Here is a 25,572-nt window from a genome sequence, read left to right as displayed (position 1 = left end):
CAAACTTTGGTAGAAATATTAGACTAGGTACCTTCCCTGTAAATATATGCACTTCTAGATTTTGAAATTTAATTTATTTGTAAAAGAAATTTTGTTATTGAAAATATAAAGGTCATCTGATGCTTATAGTACCTTTCACATGTGAGTTTACCATCTCTGGTAATTTCTTCCCTCTTTCCCAACCAATGAACCTCTTCCCTTTTTTCTTTCTCTCAACAATTGTATTTAAACAAAAGCATGGTAAGACCTGTCAAGTTGGAGTATGAGCTTGTTGAGCTTCCTGGTTAATCTGCTCATGCTCCTTTTTTTTATGAAGTGACTTTTGGCCTCATGTGAATGTCACCACTGTCAATGATGTCACAAAGAAACCCTATTGCTTAGCAGTGTGCTTTCAAGTCTACCTAAAACATGTCAAAACTCAGAAAATTTGTATGAAACAGGTAATTATGTAGTTTTTTCTCAAAATCTGTAGTGGTACAGCATTATGCAAAACTACGACATCTTCCCTCCTTCTCCTTGTCTTAGTAGATTTATCTCATTTGGTATACAGAATGTGAAAACACCTCATAAAAATAATTAAACCACAGTTCTAAACCTATTTTTTTTTTTAACTCACAACCTTTTAAGTTGTACTCTAAGCTACTGGACATGTGCAGGGTCTCAGTACTAGCACTGCTATCAACCTTCAACTTCTTGTGCCTGTGAATTTTGCCCAGTTAATTTTTTACACTTATTATTGCAGTGGTATTTAGTGCATGCCTTTGCAGCATAGTTAGGAGGACTAATTTTTAATGTTCAGTGGTTTATTTGCTCATGTACGAAATGAGGGGAACATACTTTAAAATTTTGTCTTTATGGTATTGTTTTCAAATTCAGGAGGCAGAGTTGTATTCTGTTGAAAAGTTCATGTAAAACATTCAGTTCTGTCTAGTCAGTCTGAAAACCTGAAAAAGGCACACAATGTAAACAACCTTTATAATTCTATCTCATACAAAAGCTGAACTGGGCAGACAGCCACTAACTTCACTGTATTATCTTTTTGCATTTAGATATATGACTGGAAAAAAACTGATAATATAAATAATAGGGAGAAAAGACAAAGTAAAGTTATCCAAAGAAGGGAGTAGAAAAAGGAAAAATGGTAAAAATCTATTCCATGTGAACTTGATTATATGCAGAACTGAACTTAATCTCATTGAGGGTTTCTGTGCTTTGGATTCAATGTAATTACAGTGTTACCACAGACAGAAAACCACATCATTGTTTTAAAACTCATCTGAGTTTGAGTAGTGGAAGCAAAACAAAAAGGTTAAAAGTGTAGTCTATAAAATGAATTAGGACAGAGTGGCTTTGTGGTGTTTTGACCTTAACCTCACTGGAAAACTATGAATTATTTTTGTGGTGACAGGAGAGGATTTGAGGAATAACTAAAAGAAGACTATAACAGGAATTTTTCACAAACACATAGCTGTCTTTCTACAGACAAGCTAAGACAAATCAGTATTTTGCTCAATAAATGCATAATTTATGAAGATATTGATGTAAACAGCTTAAGGAAAAAACCATGAAGAATTAGTATTGTCTCAGAGTTTAGATGATCAGCACCAGGAACAACCTATCTCAGCTTACTTATATGAGTCTTCTATCTCTGGATGCAGCATTAATTAGACTTGATGATCTTAGAGGTCTTTTCTAACCTAAGTGATTCTGTGAGTCTACAACCCTTTCCTTGGAGAGGTGTTTTGATCCCTTAAAGACACAAAAGATTTCATTGTGGTTTTGTGAGGATCAAGAAGATGGCAATAATGTCAACTGAAGTAAAAAAAAAAATATTAAAATATTAAAAATATTAATTTAGTCTGTAGTGTCATCTAGTTTTGAATGTTTACTTTCATCATCTCTTTTGGCAGAGCTGCTGTACTGCCAAACACGCTTTTGTTTTGTTATTTTTGTTTTTTTCTGCAGAGATTGATTGTGAGGTAGTTTACTCTTACATATAATGTGCTTGGTGAAGGTCTTGACATCCTTTCCAATCCCAGCCTTTTAGGAGAGTCTGTCTGCTGTGGTTGGAGTGCAGGTATGGGTGTTAATCCCCAGGGAGAGGTGCTGGGTGAGGATACCTGCACTGGGGCATCCTGCCCAGGCGAGCACATGGGATACAGAAAGAAATCATTTATCTGCAACAAAATCAGGCTCAGAAACAGCAGATTAGCATCAGTGTGAGGCTGTGCTGGAACAAGCAGCCTTAGGATTTGCCCTGGTGTGGTGCTGCTGTGCCACACTGCTGCTGCCCAGCACTACAGATTTTGGATCTGATTGCTGTGACACAAAGACATTTTAACACCATAAAGCAAGAAAGGGAATTGCTGACCCAAATTGGCTAATTATATATATGGTGGAATACAGCACTTGTAACTGTAGTGATGCTGCAAAGTGTCTTTACTTCTGTGTGTAACTTTTGAATTTAATGTTGTAGTAAAAAAATTTCAATTATTTCCTTTAGATAAATATTTTAATTACACACGACTAAGCATGAGTTCTTGGCTCTACTGGGTATCTTAAAAAATCTTTTCTGACACAAACCCCACTTTTCTCCAAAGAACTGCCATTGTACTGGAATGTGCAGCAGGTGAAGGAAATAATTATTTAATCAAATATACAGCTAAAGCTTCTGGTACCCAAACCCCCCAAACAATCTGTACTTGAGGAGCTAATTGTATTTACATTCTACAAACAGATCAGATTTGTTAGAAATGAAATTATCAAAAAAGCTTAGAGGTAAGTGGGTAAAATGTTTCATTCCACTGGAGAGAAATACTGTAAGCTTCAAGGAGTTTCAGATATTTGTGACAAGTATGACTTTAGCACATGGGTTTTAATGCTCTTTTCAGTAAGACTTGAAGACATCTTGTATGATTGGAGTTTTGAGTTTGCACGCCCTGTGGTGGTATGCATAATTGACTAATGATGTCTGTAATTTGCCTGTGTGATTAATTCATTTGAAGCTATAAATATTCTATATTAAATTATGCAGAAAGTCAGCAAGTTTTTAACTGATTTATTGAAATGAAAAATAATTTCTGTGTTTCTTTTTTGTTCACTAACTAAACAAAGAAGTAGAGTAAAATAATTTGTAGTTTAATGACAAAAAAATTATAGCAATAGTAAATATAAGTACACAGTGTTCTCCTGTAATATGAATGGAAGGAGAAAGTTTGCTTTAACTGATGATTTAAAAAAAAAAAAAACTTATTACATTGACAAAATCATTCCATTAGCTTATGTTTAAGTCTTTGGGGAGCCCAGCAGAGAAAAAGTCGTGTGGAACTTGTATTGGGTATTCTCATGAGTTCTTTATGAAACTTTGTCTTTTCTCTTACATGAAATTGTTTTCTCTTTCTCAGAATGAAAAAGAAAAAAAAACCTGAATAATATTACTGAAATGCTCAGAAGTTTTGAAACAATTTTTTCCACTGTTTAAATAATGGACTAATGTATTTTATTCTTGTCTGCTTTTATTTTGAGCTTACCAAAACAACTTCCTGGTGTGTAGAGGCAAAAGTTTAATAGGAAGACTTCATTTTTATTTTGCATATCTTCAGTGATTATGGGATACACTTCCTGATCTAGAAGAACCTATAAATATTCTGGACAACTTGGGGGAGAGGAGGGAAAAAGAAAATAATTATTTATATGTCTCCCTCTGTTCTCTAAACAAATAGAGTTGAGAAGACAAATCCTGTTGTGACAGCTTTGAAGAGATGCAGAGATTAATGAACTAATCTCAGGAAGGAAAATGTGGCCTGATTAAATCTTAAATATTTTCCTGTTGTTCCTCACTGTGTGTGCAATCACACAGTGTATCATCCTTGAAGTGCATTAAAACAGGGCCATTGATACTTGTGCTGAATTTTCTCTAGGAAATTTTAGACTCTTCCTACTAAAGTTGTGTGAGAATTTTTAGTACAGTAATTTCACGATTATAAGCCGCACCATTTTGACTAAAATTTTGGTCCGAACCCAAAGTGCGGCTTATAATCAGGTGCGGCTTATATATGGACAAAGAACTAAAAGTTGCTGTTTTAGTTTGGAGGACAGGTGTCTGCTGAGAAAGGCAGGAACTTCTCTTTGAAATGGAGAATGTAAACCCCCTCCCTCCAAATTATTATAATTTGGAAATCAAGGTGCTTTCAGGCAAAGATATGGGAATTAGGAATAACAGTTCTTTTCTAAGGAAATCAAAATAGAAATACAGTACTACAAAGAAACAAACTCCAAACCCTGACAAAGTCAGAGTACAACCTGACACCCTGTCAGGCAGGGTGTTGGTAGCAGTCCCATTCCATGGTGGCTGCATCCTCCTGCAGTGACAGATGTGGCTCAGTTGGAGCAGTGCTCCTGCAGAAGGTGCAGTTTCCCTCTGGAGGTCCAGTGGTGATGTGGAGAAATCCGGTTTTCCTCTGGAGTCCAGTGGAGAAAGGGGCTACCTTAGTGTCCCAAAACCTCTGTTTTTATCTTGGTAAGAAATGTTGGGCTCTTCCCCCTGGCTGGAGCAACTTCCAATGAGATGCAGTAATTTTATCAGTCCCACAGTGGGACTCAATGGCCATTAGCAGAAAATGACTCGCTGGAGGAAGGATGGGGTGTGAAAAGATAAAGAACAATGCGCTGCCTGGTTTCAATGGATGGCCCATTAGCAGATTATCTGCCATTGAGATAAGGATCACTGCCCCCACCCTCAACAGATGGTGATAGAACAGATACCTTTTATCACACTCTGTATTGTAACATGCGGCTTATAATCAGGTGTGGCTTATGTATGGACAAAAAACCAAAAAGTTGCTGAAACCCAGAAGTGCGGCTTATAATCGTGAAATTACTGTAGTTTGTGTCACTAGCATAATTTCCATGCATATATGCAAAGCATGGTCAGGACTCAAGATTATTCCATTGTGGTTCAGTTCCTCTTAAACTCTGAGACATCCATGGTGTTAGAGTGAGTTATCAGTAGGAATGAGATTTTGCACTCAATGCTACAGCCTAATCTTTTCTTAGCTAGAACTGCCTTTTTATACTTGGTGTCTACTGCTTTGGATCTCCTGAGGGGCAGATGATGTGAGAGCAGTACTGAAGCTGAGAACACTGATGTTTAAAGTGGCAGTTCCCAAGTACCACGTGTGTCTGTGATGAATAAACATCACCTTGCCATGGCCTTGGAAAGGTTGCAGTGGCCAAACTCTGAAAATCATGGGGCTGACTCCCAACAGGATGCATTTTGTGACTGCTCAGGACCTCAGAGCTACACCTGGAGGACTGAGAAACAATCTTTGGGTGAGGCTGGCTATAAAATCAGGAGTGAGCAGACGAGCTATTTCTGATATCTGAAAGGAAAAGAAGTCAAGAGCAACAATATAGGTGTGGGCTCTCTTCCATCTGCTTGTAGCTTCCAGATTTCAGACAAAAAGTGATCTTGAAGACATCTTTGGACAAAGTGAACCATTCTGGGGAAAGGCAGTAAGGAGGAGAGTTAATGTGCTGCTGGAGTTACTACAGAGCTATGTGGGAATTACAAGTTTTATGGCTGGATATTGGAGGATAATTCAGCTGTGGGAGTTTTCTGTCCATGTACTTAAGAGGCTATATTTGAACATGCAATTTATAGAAGGATTAGCTAATCTTTGAAAATACAAACTGGAAAAATTGCAGTCTGAACTATATCAAAGCCCACAATGTTTGCCATAAAGCTTTCAGGTTAAGCCCATGTCCTATGGAACATGTTAAATGAATGGCACTATTAGGAGCTGCAAAAGTATGACATTAGAAATATTACAGCACTAATTGACACTGCTTTTACAGACCTTAATATTGCTACTTTAAGTTCTCATTGTTCACTTGCATTACAAATCTCTTGATGAATAGCTTTTTGTACAGGATTGTCAGGTTCAGCTTTAACAATTCATTTAATTTAATGGGTTGGTAATTCAGATAGGTTAACTCCACAATGAAAGGGTCATCCTGGGAGTGTCTGCAACAGAAAACAAAGTAATCCCTCTCATCTTTGGCAAAATGAGTCAGAAGATTGTTCTCATCTATGGATGCTTAATCTGGAAAAACTGTAGGATCCAGATCATGTGTGTTGTCCATTCAATATAGGAATAACCTATTTAAGATAGAAGTAGTCATTGTTACACAGTAAACTAAAATGTAAATTGAAAGTAAATTCAAATATGCTGTCTTAAAAATTGGAAATCCTAATTGAAATCTTGTTTAATAGACCAGATACTTCATTAGCTTGCATAAAATTCATGCTACGTTCCTGACTATATAACCCAATAAAAGATCATGAAGCTAAATCAGTAATCTGTCATTCATTGAATGGCAATTCTATATGGTGTGAACACATCACATACCTAAGCAAGGAAAATGCTCTGAATGTCAAATCAACCCAGAAATCAAATGGAAAAATCTAATTATACTTTTTTAAATATAGTGACTGCATAACAGCTTTAACTACAGTAATGCCACTCTCCTTCCTGGAGTGACTTTTAGCAGATATAGAACATAGAAGTGGACAGGATACAGCACTGTATGGGAAATGACTGAGAAGATGCTGATTCTGTGGATACTGATCCTTTTGAGGTGACATTAACCTGCATTAGCCCCCCCAGAGTGCTTGTCCTGTGCCTAGAGGGGAAGGTACCTGCTCTTAGCATGCTCATCCTCCTCCTGACTGCAGAAATGGCTTCAGCCCCTGTGATTTCAGAACTGCAGGTTTGGTTCATGTGCTCAGTTAATCTGTAGGGATGGCGGAGCACAAGACTGCCAAATTTCTCCTCAGGCAGCTCTTATTACAAGGGACATTTGTACTGTTTCCCTCTCATTTCCAGCATCTTTGTGTTTTCCTGTCTTTGTCCTTCCCCCATTTAACCTATCCATGATTACTTCACCCCTGTTGTCAGTTTTAGTAAATCCATGCAGTAATGGAGAGCAAAGACACTTGGACCTTCTTGTTTGCTCTGAAGAAGATTGTTCAGTGCAACAAACTGAGCCCTTTTATGTTCTAAACAGCAAAAGCAATACCCAGATTTGGTGATTCTGACAGAGTTACTCAGGTAATCTTGGCCTCAAGGTATCACTGAAATGGTGACCTGGGTACTATTGGCTGTGAAGGAACAACTTCCAAATGCTCTGCACTGTTCCCACTTGGATTGTCTATGTAATTTTTCTTATGTAAGAACCTCATAACCATCTACAAAAGTCAGAAACCATCCTGCTGCTGTCTGAGAAGATGAGGACCAAACATCTGAAGGGCAAGTTTTATTTAGGGGCTAGAAGATGGAAAAGCCCAAAATATCAGTATTCTCCATTGCAGATTGTGTTCTTGAAAGGTGACAAGCCCTGCAGACGTGGAATCTGACAGGGGCCTTCAGGCAGCTCCCTATTTTTATTTCATCTGCAGTGCCAGGAGCTGCAGTGGTAGGTTTATGCTAGACTTCCATTTCCAGACATGTCTTTGACTTCAGGAACTGAGTGTCTAGGTTTTGACAGATGAGACTGAAGTTCTTGAGAAATTCTCTGTAGGAAATGAATGCCCCAGTAGATTGTTTCAGTCTAAGAGCTGCTGTGGAGCTGACCATGCTGTCAGGGGGTCATCTCAAAGTAAAGCCATGTAGTGATGCTGTGCTGTTCAATACTGTATCCCTACCACTGTTGTCTTTCTCCCTGGAATATTGCTCCTCTGGTACTCATTTTAGTGTTGCTTGTTGCTTTAGAAGGGTCTCCTCAGTCCCGTTTTGGGGTGTTGAACACTCACATCTGCTCCTAAAGTTTACTCCAAAGGGCAAATTAAATTAGACCTAACAAAGAAATACTTTTAAAAAAATCTCATGCATGTGAAGGTGTTAAACCTAATGGATGGTATAGTGAATAATTATTAATTTCACAGTGAAACTGGAGTTCATTAAGGTAACCATGAGACTGGGCTCATGTATTCTGCATCTTAGACTCAATGCACTAAGTACTTTTGGTGCCTTTAGCATGTGTTGCCTTTGTTGTCTTCAAGGTGTGTTTATTAAGGATTGGGTATCTTACTTCCTGCTCTTCAGGCATAGATAATGGATATGTAGGGTAGAATTTAAATTTTAGTCGAAGATGTTCAATTTTTAAACAGTTTTCAAAGGATCCTTTTATGAAGCCTGGAAAGGAACCTTTGATTCTCAGGACTGCTGTGAGTTCAGGAGCATTAGAATCAGGTCATGACTAAAAATTATCATTCATCATTAAGAACAGGTTTTGGTGATAATGTGTCTTTAGAGGTACTGGAAAGTTCAATGCTAATTTCTTCATTTCAGAATGGAAAATTTGGAAGATGTTTTATCTTGGAAGTAATCATCCTTTTTGTTGTGTTTGGACCTTATATATGTACATTCGCATATGTAAATGTGCATCTTAAAGAGCATGTCTGCTAGAAATGTGGTGAAAATGGGCAGAAGAGTGTGCAAGAATATGTCAATACATGGTCAGTGTGTAGGAAACAATTCTCTAACACTAAGCAGATTAGAAAATGCTACTTCATTTTTTTGAGTGTATAGAAATTCTATCAGGTCCATGCAGAGGTGTTATGGTAACTTTTACTATTACCTTCTTATGCATTTGTGTTATGATAATTTAATTAATTAAATTGGTCAAATAATTCAGAAAAAGTTGGTGTATCAGAAAAAAATTAAAGGACATTTCTTCCTGGATATTTGTCATTTAAGACTAAAACAACCACCACCACTCCCTTCTGACCCATTTATGGGGCGGGGAGGAATGCAGAGACTGTAGATAAATTTTATATAAGAATCAGAAAAGAATGTCAGACATAATAGAAGGGAATTACATTCTCTGGAACAATTTGTCTATGATAAAAATCAGAAAATGTGAGGACATAATTTTGTGTTGTTTTGCTGCTAAAAGAATGTCATCCACCACAACAAATTACCAGTTAAAACATCTGCATGGAACAAAGACACTGGAACATGAATCCAGATGGAATCCAGATGTCATAAAGATTTCTCTGCAAAAAGTCTGATTATTAGAAACAAACTTACTTCACAATGGTCACTGATACTTTATCTTCACTAAAGATTCCTTTTTAATTACTATTTAATTTGAGTGCAAAAAGAAAAGTGAACTCTTGATTCTGCTAGGCAATCTGTGAAGGTTAATTCCATTCATTTATGGAATAATAAATAATTGTTGAGATGGCATAGTCTAGTGCTGTATGAATGAGTAGGTGTAGTTTCTTTAGACTCCGAAGTGGTACAAATTCAGGAAGTTAAGTTTTTACCCCTCTATTTATTATAGCTCTTACAAAATATAACATGAATTTAAAGAGGCAAAAATGAGGAAAGCATGCAGAACACAGACATTTTTCTTTAATTTGAGGAAAAAATCCCAACAGAGTTATGGGCCAGGAGGGAAATGTAGCAGTTTAAGTAGCCTTAAGGGTCTAAGTCTTTCTAATGTTTCATGTATTAAAGTCAGAGAATTGAGAATTAATTCAAACTAAATGTGGCAAAGCATGGAAATATTAGACTCTCACTTTACCCTTTACTAATGCTTTATGGTAATTGTAAAGCTTGATATCTCTGATCTAAGATGAGATGGATTTAAGAAAAATACAGCCCAGTTTTTAAAAGAGATCCCTCATGGTCTCTCTTTTTTACTGCATGTATTTTCCTACTGAAATGGCCTTTAGGCATTGCAAAAGTGCGAATAATTAATAACTAGCATTACTAAAATATGAGGCAAAGAAGTGTCTGTCATACAGTTAATTTTTTGCAAACTATAATTACAAGATTTTAACACTGATTGTAATTACTTGAACATATGGCGAGAAATAGGTAATGAAAGTGTTTTTTAATTGTGCTATAATGAGTTTCTGGATGTTCAATACTATTTCCACTGGGATACCAAAAATTTAAGAAGTGAGAAGAAAGAGAAAAGGCAAAAAAATGGTTTGGAGTTATTTTTATCTTTGAAATTAAAGAAAATAGAATTCAAGACTAGTTTGTGGTTTTTTTTTTTTGAAGAATCTTCAGGTCATCTTTAGATAAGCTTGTTAATGTATAGGTTGACTATATTTTTTGAGAACTTGGAAATCTGTTAACATTTGTTAACATTTTTGCAAGAGAAGTTCTATAAGGTAGTAGATTACCTTATATTCAAATTACGCATAAATGCAAAGATGCGTTGTTTTCCCTTGTTTGGCTGTGCAGATGAATTTTGCTGCAGTTATATACCTCTGATGGACCCTTCATATTTGACTCTTCCCCAGTTTTTACACAGTTTTTGCACTGCCTAAGCCCATAACTATCCCAGTGATTCTTCTCCAAAACCTAGCTTCACTCTGCTGTGCTCAGCAAAGATCTACCTAGTGTGGTAAATCAGAAATAATTACCTGAGATGTTACTGAAGGGCTCTGATGGTATGGGCTCATTGGTTGGTATTGCTAAATGTTCAACATGCAGGACAGAATGAAATCTTATGTCTCAGCAAAGCTTTACATTTTTTTACTTCATTCAGAGAAAATGTAATTTTTTTGATTTTTTTTTAGCCAAAATATCAAGTGAGGTACAGGATTCATAGCCTGATGTGTGTTTCTTCCCAAACTCTGATAATGTGGGACATATCTCTGTGATAGAAGTCATCTTTATTTTGCCTCTTCAGTCTGAAATATGCAAATAAACAGTGACTATATTGTAGCCTATGATGCTCCTCAGTTCCCTCCTGAATCTGTTTTTGTTCCTGTACCCAGGCAGTGCCTGGACCCTGCAGTGCAGTAGCCAAAATAATTCAGTTCTAGATGGACTTTTTAATGATACCCTACCAACATATTCCATCATTTTTTGTAACTACTTTCCTTTGCTAGGGATGGAAAGCCCTTCTTTTAAAAAAATCTGACTTAACTAGGAATAATGCTTCTTTAAAAAGAAATGTTTTTAAAGCAGAAAAGTAAATGTTTTTTTTCTTTTAGTGTATGTCCAGAGCAAACTCTTTACATTTCAAAATGGTTGTCAACATATCACTGCCATGTTTGTCACAGCCTCTCTAAAGCTGTTAGAGTCAGAGTGATTTTTCTGCCAGAGGAGCCTGGCAGTGATTACAAGCCTAGCAATGCTTCTGCTGCGCAGAAAATTATTATTGATGGTGATAAGGATAAGCAAGATGAGGGAAAAGATGTTGGGCTGAGTAATGTCAGGGGGAGGTGGAGAGGGTTGAGTTCTAGCATGGAGCTGCCCCTGGACATGTCCAGCAAGAAAATAATACCTTTTGGTAGGACACCTGGTACTAGAATTGACAGTCTTAATCTTCTCCTGGTATTCCTGAACAATTTTAAATTGTCTGTTAAAATTTCTAGAGTATGTTGGCGGTATCAAAACAGAAATACCAAAGTTATTTAAGAACACTGAGTTTGTCAAAGCCCATGACTGATAGTCTAATTACAGTCTAATTTCCAAACCAAACCATGGGATGCTTTTCCAGAGATGCCTGAGCATTTCTGGGGGATGGCACAACCTGGGGCTGTCCTAGGGTCAACGTGGCTGGTGCTGCTGTGCCTGGGGACATGAGAGATGCTGCATGGGGCTGCAGAGCATGGATGTATGTGCTATTGCAGGTGTGGCCCAAATGCATTTTGTTTTGAGCCTTTAGAGATTTCTGTTTGAGATGCCATGCAGAATAACCCTGAGTGTTTGCAAAGTTGTGGTAGGAGTCAGAAGCAGCACAACCTTTTTGAGGTTTTCCTAAATAATCTTTCCTGCAGAACAATAATCCTTTCAGCACTGGAGGTGAAGGATACATCATGAATGCAATATATGTGAATTTATCAGTAACCTCTCTTTAGAGAATTGTGTTGAACACAACTGAAGTCTGAGGGGGGCATGACATGTATTAGTTTTGGCTAATTTCTTTCAGGTCTGTCTTTCTTTTCTCTTTACTTCATGCCTAGCAAAATTTCAACCAGTACTGGAAGCAAAGGGCATTTACAGTAAGAGAAAATTTTTAAAAATCCAAGATACATTCATAGTAATCTCTTGAACAATCAACTTACACTTACCTACATACTATTTAAAAATCTATTGAGCTGTGCTATGAGCATCAGATTAGAAGGTCATTCTGATGCAAGGTGAGCTGCTGAAGTTTTCGAACCTAAACATTTTGGTGTTTTTTTTTTTTTTTTTCCCTGCTTTAAAGAAAAAAAGATAACGTAAGAAATTTGAAGCCAAAGCATGTCTGAGGAGCAGCAGTGCTGGGGTGCATTATGTCCTGTGTGCTGTGCCATGGGCTCCTCCCATCCTGTGTCACCCCTTTCTGTCTGTGCTTGCTTAGGATGTGACCATCACCCCACAAATGGCACAAACCAAGAATAGACACTGGCCTTTAATGCAGCCTCTGCTCCTTTCACTCTGTTCTTTCACCCTGAATAAGCCATTTCAGCTCACTGAGTGAGCAGAAAGCCAACCTGAACTTAGTTTTGTGTCAGTAGCTTGGCTGAGCAGACTCAAAGAGCTCCTGACAGATAAGTGCCAGGGACAGAAAGCAGGATCACAGTAGTGGCTGGGAGCCTGCCTGTGGCTGCCAAGGAATCACAACCTGGAAAAAGGCAGTTGTGCCTTTCTCTCCCTGTCTATTAGCAGATCTGGGTCTTCACACTGCATGGTAGAACTTTTTGTTACTTGTGGTACATTTCTCAGTCCCATCTCTGTATGAACAGCAGGAAAAACTCATCCCTCCATCTCCAAATGAGAATTTGAGACTAGTTAGTCTCAAACTTGCTAGACAAGAACAACGCAATTTTACAATTTGATAGATAAGTGTGTATGTACTAGACTGCTTTCTTGAAAGCAGAGTTGGTGGGTGGGAGACTGAGATTTTTAAAAATAAATTTATTCTGCATCTCTCACAATGCTAAAGCAACGTAACTGCTGGGAAATAAATAAAGGTCTACTTAGGATTGCATCCTTCAGAGATAATAAATAAATCTCTCTCGGCCCCATGATATTGTTTCAATTCTCTAATAAATATTTTCAATTTCAAAATGAACTTCAGGGGAATCGCTTGCAGCTACAGTCTCTTGGCTTCTCAAGGGATCCAACCAACTAGATACAATGTCTTATTAAAAACTGATCTACAAATTTGTTCTTCCAGGAAGAGAGGAAGAATATTTTTAGAGACAAAAATCAGATATTTATGAAAAGTCTGTTTTATTCCCTTTTGATATTTACATTCCATTTGTGAATAGTTAAGGACAATAATTAAGTAGCCACCTAGCTCATAGTCATTACTCTGCTGTTTGATATGATTTGTATGTTTGTAGGGGACAGGGCAAGTACCACAGGTCATTCAGGAGGAAAGTTATTGAAAAACCCACCTGCAAAATTGGACTAAATCTGTTGTTTAACAGTCACTAAGTATATGCTACATTGCTTCTTTAATATCACCTACATATGACAAGATACCTTGTAAGTCTTCATTCAAGTTTTCTTTTTGTGATAAATATTATTTTTGAGGAAGCTCAACTGCATATTTCATGCAGCAACTGACCTTACTCCATTTTAATAAAATTTGAGCAGGAAAAGTAGCAGAGGCCTTTAAAATTTAAGTATAGTGGGAAAACTTAGATTTTAGTTTGCATTACAAAAAAAAGAAAAACAGAAAGGAAGTTCTAATATGCAGATGTTTCTTTTTATCAGGTACAGACTGCCGTAGTAGCATATGCTATATCACAGTTATAGTATTGCATAGTATAATAGAGGAAGACTACTGGGGTTTTGAGGATAACAAACTCTGATTTTTATTAACTCTGATGTCATTAGGCTTTATTTGGTGCTAAGGAAGTACTCATATAAATGCTAATGTATACTAAAAAGTTTCTAGCCTTACAATTCCTCTATCTTGCCTTTCTGTCGACATGACCAGCTACAAAAAGAAGCGTTTAGCTGACGGATGTTCGCAGAAACAGAAAGTTCTTGGTTGTGTTTCGTGGAGAAGGTCTGCGGGCGGAAGACGTGCTGAAACTTGTCTTGCTTGCCCTTGCAAGCTGTCAGCAGGCAGCTGATCCCCAGGGTAGAGCCAGCCTCAGCAGCAGTGCTGGCAGGGACACCTCGGCACCCCCAGCCTCCCGGGGATGTGGATCCGCACATTTCGGGGTTCGAGGCGCTCGCGGGCGGGAGCTGGCAGCAGCTCCAGCTTGTGCCGCGCGCGTGGGCAGGTGAGCAGCGTGCTCCCTTCCTCTGGCTTATGCTGTGGGGGCAGCCACCTCTTGCAGAAGGGTGGCAAAAAAAGACAGCTAAAGGCGATAATGTCTTTCACCAGCACGGCTAAATTTGCGAGGTGTCGTTGCTCAGCACCCTCGTTGCCAAGTGCACGGCGTGTTCCACCACGTCTGCAGAGATCCCTTTTTGGGGGAACAACTGGCTCCATGGACACAGTGGCACAGCAGACGTGGCCTTGGGGGATGGTTGCCATCCTGGGTACCCCAAAATGTTGTTGCATTCCATCTCTATCTGTGCCCCAAATTGTTGCTCTCTCCATAACAGCCTGTGGGCCAGAAAATGGAACTGGGGGCAGAGTGAGTGGAATTCTAGCCCTTGATTAACTGAGCTTATTCCACCATTTTTCCCTTTTTGCTCAGGAAGTTAATAATAGTTAACAATTTTGAATCTAACAGTTATTTACTTTTTTTTTTCCCCCTACTACTCTTTCTTAAGTTTTTCACTTATCACTACTTCTACTTGTTTCTTTCCTTATTGGTGGAAAGGGATTGTACATAATTAATTTCAGTGTGTCCCCCCTAAATCATCTTAAACCAAGTCCTTTGCTTTCATCATTTAGCACTTCGAATAGAAAGGAATAGACTTTCTGCTGCTCTGTTAAATACTGCTTATGGTGTTTTTCTGTCATATGAAGTCAGTTCTAACTTGAAAATAATTTTGCTTATTCTTACTGCATTTTTCACATTACAAGTAAATTGTGAAGAAGATGATCTCATTCTCACAGGGTTTAGATTTACTTGTTTTAGGGAGCACAGTTGCTTCTCTGCATTTAAGTGCTTAGTGTCAGGGTGCTGGGACAAAGACATCCACAAAGGTAGTAGTATAGGGAAACTGAGTAACTTTGAAATCTAAGAATTAGTCATCTTTTTCAAGCTCTTACAGGGGAAAAAAAAAAAGGCAATAGCATGTGATTCTGAAATAATATTAAAGGCATTACTCAAATTTAAGTTGATATTAACAAAGTTGAAATCTTTCGATTGCTAAAAAAACCAACAGTATTTCAGAATGTAAAATGAATGTAAAACTATATTTGAAGGTAATCCTTTCAGACCTGACAGACTGAGGCAGAGTGGTGCATGCTGTTCCACCAAAGTGTTGTTTCAGCCTTGGTGAAGGAAAAATGAGCTGTCATTTGAGGTGTAGGGTGACAACCTTCTGACTCATCCCAGAGTGGCTTGGTGCAAGATTCCTCCCTGATGAAAAGCTCCTCATGAAAGATAGAAGAAGTTTTGTTAAAGTTGGAAGAATTTGTAAGGATTTCTAGGGTGAACTCAGTTTTAAATTTAGGGATATTGCAACTTCATGAAGTTTGCCAAACATTTGGCATTTGGAAATGGTTCAAGTAAATAAAAAAAAATATATCTGAAGTTTTTAAAAGTTTTAGCTTGATTTTTGACATTCTGTTTAGTGCATTCCCTACATTTTGAATTATACTTTCAAATATAGTCCTATAAAATGAATAATGCTTTTAAATACCCTATATTCCATCGGTTTTCTGTCTTCAGGAGTTCACAAACCATTTTGTTTTCTAAGATACATCTTTTCACATCTAAATTTCATTCTTAATTCTCTGTAGATTCAAAATTTTAAATGGAGTCAGGTGAAGATACCACATTATGTTTTACTATCTGTCCCTTAATGTGACTGTTGTTTGAAAATCAAATGGGAAATTACTCTTCAGGCAACTGTGTCACAGAAATGAGGGCTTGGATTATTCTGATTCCAACACTTGGGCATCAGGAAGCAATGGGAACATCCTCTTGTGGTGCTTGTTTAGACAGGTGGATCCATATGATGGCAGACAGCTGTTGTGCTTTTCTGGACTTGGGCCTCAGGTGAAACCTCATTCTGTTTTGTGTCTTAACCTGCTAAGAAACTAAACAGTAATACTAACAACAAAACCCCACCCAAAAACCCTCCCCACAAAAATACCTCAAAGAAAACAAAAATCCAACCAAACAAAACCAGTTTAAAAAGCCACAAAAACTCAACCCTAAGTAAACCCAGAATATCAAACCCCTTAAGTACCTCTGTTTTTCAGATCAAACGTATCTGGAAGTGCCTTAAATTAAGCAAGCAGCTTAAAAATCAAGACCCATGTGTAGGAAAAGGGAACAAAAATGGCATGAGTCAAAATCTCAGTGGAGTATTGGCAGAGGCAGGTGGTAGCAGGGGCTGAGGACAAGGGGAGGAGCAGCAGGAAATAGAGGGGAATGCTGTTATCCAGCTTGAGCTCTGCTCAAGGTGACTTTTAGAGACATGGAGAAAAGTTTTGATTTGCCTTCTGAAACACACTCCAGGGAAATGGTCTGTTGCAAAGTGTTCAGAGGAAATGCTTCTTGTACCACAGAGATTTGCATAAAGTTCTTGGGTTTGGGGTTATGAATGATTTGATGCAGGGAAAATCGTATGTTCAGCCTTGGGTGCTCTTCTCCATCCTAGGTCCTTTAGCTATAAAAATAAAAAAGGTTTGCTAGAAAAGCACAGCACCACTGATGAAACCTAGGCACTGGGTTGTTGAGAGAAATTTTGGGGACATAAGCTGCAAACATTGTTTAACAAACACTTAAACAGTAAGAATAATATAAAAATGCAAGACTATCGGGAGAAACCTTGCTGTTAAATGAAGAACATAATTTGATGATTGAAGAGGTCATAAAACTCTTCAAAGAACACTTTGTAGCTCTGATTAATAGAATTCATTTAATTTAAAAAATATAATAGTAAAGGATGGAAAAACAACTTGGAAAAGAAACTAAGTTTGAAGAGTTCTCCAAAATGTTAGCAGGAAGCATGCTCAAAGAACCTAGATGTTTATAGCCTGGCAAATGAGTGATACCAGGAGGTCTGTTCAGATTGCAGAAAAAGCTGAAAATAACAGGATGCATCCTAGTGCCATGCCTGTTTTTCAGAAAAAGAGAAGAATTCATTCAAAGTGAGGCCAGAACACCAGCCACAGCTATTTCTGATATAGCTGCTTCTAAATTTTAATTTCACTGGTTTTGGAGTTTGTTTAGTTCTTGTTGGTAGGTGTCTGAAGGTGGATTCAGAGATCTAACATACAATTGGAAAGAAGACAAACCCCAAATCCAAAAAGCCCAAACACAAAAGCAAAAAAAACTCCCATCAGCAAATAAAAGAATAAAATCCCAAAACACACAAATAACAGCAAAAAAAATCCCTACTTTTTTGTTTTGCTGTTATTTTGAAATTTTATTTTTATTTAAGCAAGACTTACTATGAAAAGGTGTGGTCTAAACTGTAGTAGGTGTAAAATTGGTCAGGGTTTTAACTAAATTTATTCTTGGTACATGAGCAGTCTCAGCCTGGTGCACATGAGGAGTTGAGAAGCTGCTGTGTCATTGCCCTTTATGCAATAGTCTGGAAATAAGCATGCTCACTGGGAATGGGATCTGTTTCTTAAATAGGCAGCTGAAATCATCAGAATATTTAGGGTTTTTTCCTGAATTCTTGTGGTGTCCCTTTGTTTAGCAAGTGAATATTCCAACAGTGTCTGGAGCCCCATTTTCAGGTAAATATACTGAAAAATGCACCCTGAATAAATTATTATGGATTAGGAAATTGTTCTTGAATGCCTGATATTCAAGTTGAAATGCACTTTGCCTTCATTAAAAAGTGGGTAGGTGAACTGTCTTTTAAAGCACTGATAACAGCATGCTGACATGGGCTATTTTTTCAACACATTAGTTTAGGCTCAACCCTGTAAAAGGGAGTCTTGTTTTAGAGTCTAAGTCTGAGATGAGATCAGCTGAAGAGGGTTTACACTAACCTGTATTTTTACCTTCAGAGAGCACAGCGCAGTATTTACCCTGCTTTTATTCTACAGAACAAAATAACTGCTTAGCTCAGCTCCTGGTGTCACTGATGTTGGGAGTGTGAAAGACATTTACCTGTCATTTATCTGCCACTGATGTCCACATTGCAGTGTGCTGACAAATTCCCTGGCTGATGCTGACTGTCAGTGCTGCTTTTCCCAAAGACTTCAATGTGGCTGCTCCCCTGTCACTTAATGGTGAATCTGAACCTTTAAACTTATTGGCATAAAAATCAATAGAAAAACAGAATGTAACATGCAGCAAGAGACTGGACTTGAAAAATTCTTGCATCTAGCCTGGGAACTAAAGATCCCTGTTTGCCACTGTAAGTATAGGTGCAGCCAAGGCAGGGCTTTAGTGCTTTTGGGTAGAAACTGGTTTTAGAAGATGTATTAGGTAAAGACACACTAAAAGTGATTCATTACTTCCTGGTGTCATAGTTGTAGAATTTCTTTTCTGCAGGCATGAGAAACTGAAAAATTGAATACTATTCCCATCTAGTCTGCTTCTTGGTGTAACTTAGAAGTTGGCACACACCCACATGTGGAGAGGCTTGTATTATTCTCACATTTACTAGTGCATCATTCAGCTGTGCTCTAGGTTCAGTCCACTTGAATTACTAGTCTTGCTAGTCTTCATTTAGAAAAGTTTTGAAAAGAAAAATTGTTTTGTAATTAATACTTACAGAACTTGGTGCCTTTTATGAGGTGTTTTGATTTTTTTGACTCCTTTACTATAAAGCTAGCAATATTTCCAAGCTTGTCCATTCCATCAAATAGTCAGGAGTGTCTTAGAACTTCATAATCCACACTTTTGGTGCAGAGTTGCAACTGTTCAGAGAAATGATAGAAATCCAGGAAAAAAATAAGGGTGTTCCTTGGGGAATCCTTTAGTTGATGAACAGCTCTTTTCCTGTTATGCCTAGGTAAACAGATTTATTCATTCAGCTAGAATTAGCTTCATGCATGAACCATGGGACAGTGTTTTGGCAAGAAAGAGGCTTGTCATGAGATTTCCCATAAAGAGTTGAGATGAAAGATTGTACGATCACTCAATCTTGTTAAATGTAGCACAAAACACTGAGCGTATTAGAGCAGGTATTTGAATCATAACAAATCCTGATGATAGACCTCCTAGAAAACAGTCTTTTCTTCACTCAGTTGCTGCTCTTAGAAAGGATTTCTTTCCACTTGGGGACTATTTACTCTTTTCTTTTGTTTTTTGACTAGTGTGTTTTGATAAGTGCTTTTAATTTTTAGGCGTGTAAATGCTTGCATTTATTTAGAAATATACGCTAAGAAAATCCCCCCATGTGTGTATGAAGTAGAAATCTGTAATACATAATTATACTATATAATATATAAAATAAAATAATAATTGCACTATTATATTCATTGTATATTTTATGTTGTGTATATCAAGAATATTAATAATCTAGTGTACAGCTAATAGGTAATATAATGAATCAAGTGTTAGAAGTATTCATATCCATTACAAGAAAAATTTTCATATCTTTCCTTGTTTTGGGGGGTAATTTTGGAAGTGTTTTACAAATTAATGGTGATGTGATCACCTTCATGGAGAACAGGCAAGGCAGTTTCAGTAAATGAGTGTGACTTCTGATTTCTACTTAAAAATTATTATGTGGTTTCCATAGGAAAGTTATCACTCAGGCAGGAATTAAAGTTAGGATCTTCTAACCTCTTTTACATAGAATCATGGACTGGTCTGGGTTGGAATGGACCTTAAAGCCCATCTAGATCCAAAATCCCTGTGCCATGAACATGGGAACCTTCCACTCGACCAGGTTGCTCAGAGCCCTATCCAACCTGGCCTTGAACACTTTGAGAAATGAATCCACAACTTCTTCCAGTGCCTCACATCCACACAGCATGAAATGTCTTCTAGCAGAATTAAACCTGCCCTCCTTCAGCTTAATGCCCTTCCCCCTTGTCCTATCCCTATATGCACCCTTGTGAAAAGTCCTTCTGGAGTTTTTGAGAATTGACTTTAAAAATTAAGTAAAAAATATTGAATTTTGTAGACTTAAGTATTCAAATTTAGGTGTAGAGGCTTAAATTAAATTACTCTTGTATAACTGGATGTTATACAAGACATACTGAAAAACTAGCACAAAAATTTGTTTGGACTAGCATTTTTGGTAAATAACTTGACGTATTGATTTTGTGTATTTTCTCACTGTACACCTGTAGCTGCAAAATGCACTTTTATTAGTGCTTAATACTGGATATACTTTTGGAGAAGCTTCATAAAATAGAGAGTTATAAAACTATGCACAGCCCAGCTGCTGCATGTTCTCTGGGTTCTATTGGTTACCCTTGCTCATGTCAAGTAGCTCTGTGTACACACATCATCCTTGTAATTTTCATCACATTAATGAGATTCATTAGCTGCTCAGGAGGAAGAGACATGTCAGGTGATGTACAGAAGTAGATTAACTTTGAGGTTTTATTGGAAATGGCGAAATTGCATCCTGCAAAATTCCCTGTGAAGATATGTCCGGTATGTGTACACAACGTAAATACAAGGGTGGGTGACTACAGGCAGAACTTCCACAGTTGGGCACACATTTTCCTTTTTGATTCCAAATGACACTGCTTGGAGCAGTTCCTGTCCATAAGGATAGCCAAGTGTCAGGGATTTGATAGCTATGAATGAGTAAAATTCCCAAAATCTCAATAAAGGAAGTGCTCAGATTGGCAACTCTGTATGGTGGCAGGAGGGGAGAAAGAAAGAAAGTAGGTTACAGGATTTCATAATGTAATTACAAAAGGTGATTTGAATTTGATTGTCTGCAAGAAATGCTGATAAGGGTGAATCTCTGTGCACTTGGAGATCTGAATGCTGAGGCCAGATCAGGTCTCTGTAGATTTGTGTAGAAAAGCAGAGCTATTTCATGACCTCCTTCTCTCTCCCATTAGGCTCTTGCCTTGTAAAAGCAGGACAGACTTGGAAATGTATTTTACAAATGCAGAAATGACCACATACTTTTCAGATATGGCTACACCAAAAAAACCCACTTAGAGAATCCCTTAATTAAAGTGGAGTGAAGGTATATACATGTGCTCCATTCAAATTTTGTTCTCATATAAACATCATACTAAGATCCTCTTATGCTTCAATAGCAGGAAGAAGGAAAAAAAAGTCCTGAAAGGCAAAAGAATAAGCTGTTTTATGCAAAAGAAAAAGTTCTGAATTTCTTGCTGTAAACTCTGATTTTAAATCTTGGATATAAACTTGGTTGCACTTGGTCTGTAGCAGTAGTCTGTGATGAATTATGGCTTTTGAATAGGCTTTTCCTGCTTTTATGTTTGTCTTTTCCTTTTTATCTCCAGTGGTATTTCTGATATGTCAGCAACAACCTGAAGTTGTATAAAACCAAATCTCTTCAAGGTCTTCTGCACAATCAGAGTGCATTGAGTATTTCACACATACCCTGAGGAATGGCATTGCCAACATGCTCCACAATTTCAGCCCATGTTTACTTCAGCCTCTTTGGGCACTGCTGCCTGATCTCAATTATAAAGCAAGTGTCTAGAAAGCTGCAGCTACTCTAAATCTGTATGTTGATGTGATTTCTATAGGAAAAGGAAGGGAAGAACTCATTGTATCTGAAAGTTTTTGTGTGTCTGGGGATTGAAAGAGAAAAATTAAAAGCAAAGTTTGGGGTTTGAGGGATTATTTTTGCTCACAGAGTGTGTATGTAAAATAGGTGAGAGCTATTAGAAGATACTGGAGAAATATATGGAATTGTTTCTGGATCAGCAGTTTAAATCTGCTCCTGCTAAAAAGCCAGACTGATACCCACCCAGAACAGGAGCCTACATAGAAAGAAGATATCCCATGCTACACACATGTTTCTGATGAATGCCATACAAAAAATTCTGTGGCTCTTGCAGGGGAAAGCTCTCTACTCACCAGACAGAGAAATGTGGTGTTTATGGCTGACTTGGAAGGGTTTGTAATTCAAGGCTAAGTTCATTTATAGCTGACTTTATTATATTGCAAACCTGGGGGATGCACTACAACCTCAGCCATATGTAGCCACCTAAATTACTGAGCTTAGCTGTGAGACCACTCCAATATCATCCATCCATTGTCCCTTAAGATTATGTATCTTTGATTTTAACCATTTCAGTTCTATACTTGTTGCTTTCCTTTTCTTTCCCATTTATATTGTAGCATGTCTTCAGGCTGATTTTCTGATTGCACAAAATTCTTCTGTGTCCTAGGATATTCAGATAAGATATGTTAAAAAATAGAAATAAAAACACATTTTTCTCCTAGTTGCTGCAGTTGTGTGCAGCAATTATGCTTTTCCTGTGAAATCTGGTGTTCCTGCTTGCTTTAGATGCTTACTGCTTCTTTCTTGGTTAGGGACTAGACCAGGAAACTTTTCATCTGCTTTGCTAATCAAGTTAAATGACTTTGTGTGAAAAGGTATAAATATTGCTGTGTACACCCTATAGTAAAACTCAATTTTTGCAATAGATTACTTTGCACGACTACACTTTCAATTAAGCATGTGGCTCCTCAGTGTTGATGTTGAAGTTACTTTAACCTGCTGCACTTTCAGCTTGCTCAGCAGTACAACCTGTGTTTGGTGTTTTTTTTTGTTTGCCATTGACAACAAGCATAATCTATCCCCATATGGAAGAAGTTTTAAAGGATTTTTCCATTAAAAAAATTGTTTGGAGCTTAAATAACGCGACAAACTTATTACTACATAACAAGCGTGAACAAACTTATAGGATGGAAAAATACAACAGATACTAATAACATCATTCAAGGATACATCAATAGCTCTGAAAAGAATGCTAGGAGAATGTGCTGTTCAAACAATTCTTTTGTGCAGTGGATAGTGGGTAAAATATTGTTAACTGAAATGTGTATCTCCCACAAGTGCATTTTACAATGAATAGCAGAAGCTTGCATGAAAATTTAATATTTTTTTTGGCAATAGCTTGGTACTGGTGAAATCAGAACTGTAGGGAGATATGAAAAATGAAGTAGCAGCTTCAGGAATAATTTTTTTTTATTATTAGACCACATGAAATGTGTATCAGTTGCATGAATAACTTAAGAATCCCTAAAATATATCTGAGAGAATAAAAAACACTTTTGACACAGTTACCAAATATGAAGTTAATAAAATTGCTAATATATTTAATTTTCATTTGAATTCTAGTTTATGCCAAAGAAAAAACATAAAAAGTGTCAGATGTTCTTATAATGCCACTCCTATATGGCATGCATTTTGTGATGCTACATTTAGTGAGAGAAACAGGCCATCTTTGCATATAATCCTTGATTTATTTTTTTTTCTTTAACCAAATCAGTAATAAGATGCACTTTTTATATCCTTTTGCCTTTAAACCTATTGGTGCCTTATAATTGTGAAAATTCTAAATAAGTTCATGAGGGGAAAGTTTAAGTGTGTATTCCATGAAGACATCCAACAGTGTGGACTGTGCCACAGTCACTGAAATAGTGTGATTGGTTTAAATGCTTTACTCAGCCAATGAGGCAATGGGTTTGGGATTTTGTTTTGTTAGTTTCTTTAGGTAGTTTTACAGTTTTGGAGTTTTTCTGGTTTGGTTGTTTTTTTTTTTGGTTTTGGGGTTGGTTTTGCTTGGGTGTGTGAGGGGCAAAGTTTTAAAAGTATAGCTGAAACATACCCCAAGCGTGTAGCCTGGCTACGTTTTGATTTCCATTGATCAAGTTTTCTTTACAGAAAGAGGTAAAAAAGGAGAAGTAGCAATGAATATGTTCAGAAATCAAATGTCTTGTAGTTCGTCACAGGGATCTAAAGCTGGAACCAAGTACAGGAGATGTGCGCATATAATTTGCAATTCTGTAAATAAGACAAATTTGAAGGTTATCAAAGAAGGATGCTTATAGGCATCACAAATTAAATTAGGCATGGTTGTACTATGGGAAATTCAGGTTCTCTAAAACTTACAGTATGACTCTTTTTGGAGTATTATGCAGCTTTATTTTAAGATATCTCCTTAATGCATCTCCTACATTATGATGGGTTATTTTTCTGATTCATAGGCTAATGCAACAGGGTAACCCTACAGTGAAAGGCTCTGTACTTCTGATGTTCTGCAGGTAATTAGCTATTGCACTTTAGCTCATTACTTCATAGGTGATAAATTTCTTTGGGGAAAAATGCTTTTAAAGAGTTTGACAAGTTTAATTAATCTATTAAAACTTTGACTCTTGGATGAATTTGCAAGAAACATCATCCTGTTTCAAGGGCAGCTCAGCTACCACCCTCTACCACCATGTCAAAATGCCACTAAGGAGCACAGACAATACTAATTTTACAAAGGGAAAAGTATTTTTGTACCTGGACATTCAGAGTACACGAACTGTCTTGGTACTGTCCATATAAAATGGCAACAGGTAATTAGTGCACAAAGCAAAATAAATTCCTGCAGTCAGATTCCATCCCTTTTCTACTGGGAATGGTACTACTGAATATAAAAATCAAGAAAAAGGATATTAATGTTATACTTGGAATGCAAACATGAGTATTCAAAAGGCAAAGCAAGACTTTTGGCTTCCATAAAGTTTGAATTCTGAACTGTTTGAAAGTAGTGTGTATTTTTTTGTCTTTTGTCTCACTTGAGTTACAAAATAGCTTTAAGTAGCAACCATTTGTCATTCTTGGTTTTTTTTCCCTTCTAGTTCCATATGTTCATTTCAGTTTCTAGGCTGCTGTTCAAATCCTGCTCTGAAGGTGGAATTCCAATTTTTTTCTGGATATTTTTCTTTGCTACAACATGTAGTGTTTCTAATATTCGACTTTAAAAATTTATTTATTTTTTACAACAAGTTTTTAAGTCAAAGTAACATAATTACTGGTGTTTTGTGTCAGCTATGTGGTGATGGGCACCACTTTGAATCACAAAAATGCGATTACATATCAGTATTTTGCATTGTGAAACAGTCAAATATCAGGTGACATTAATATAATTTCCTGATGAGAATATTCAGCAGCTGGACACAAAAATTTGGCCACAAATCAAACGAAGAAATAATTATAATTTTCCCCCATTTTCAGGTACTTTCCTAACTTTACACAGCAGTATCTAATTAAAAAATCCAGTTCTTGAGGCCTGCCTTAACTCTAGTGATCTTTTTATTTCTTCTTTTCAGTTTTACAATTTCTTTTTGCTCGTAATCATCATTCTCCACAGGCATAGCCAAAATCCATAATAGTAAGGAATGCTGTTGATATGACTTTTATTGCTACACAGCTCTAATTTATTCAAGACAATATCATTTCCACAGGAAAATGAGTTAGCAGTTAATAATAAAAAAAAATCTGTAATTGCATAATTAAAGACTTTAATATCACAAGCATAGAGAAGACTGAAGATTCA

This window comes from Catharus ustulatus, chromosome 2 (genome assembly GCF_009819885.2).
Source record: "Catharus ustulatus isolate bCatUst1 chromosome 2, bCatUst1.pri.v2, whole genome shotgun sequence".
NCBI lineage: Eukaryota > Metazoa > Chordata > Aves > Passeriformes > Turdidae > Catharus > Catharus ustulatus.
This window is presented reverse-complemented; position numbering follows the sequence as displayed.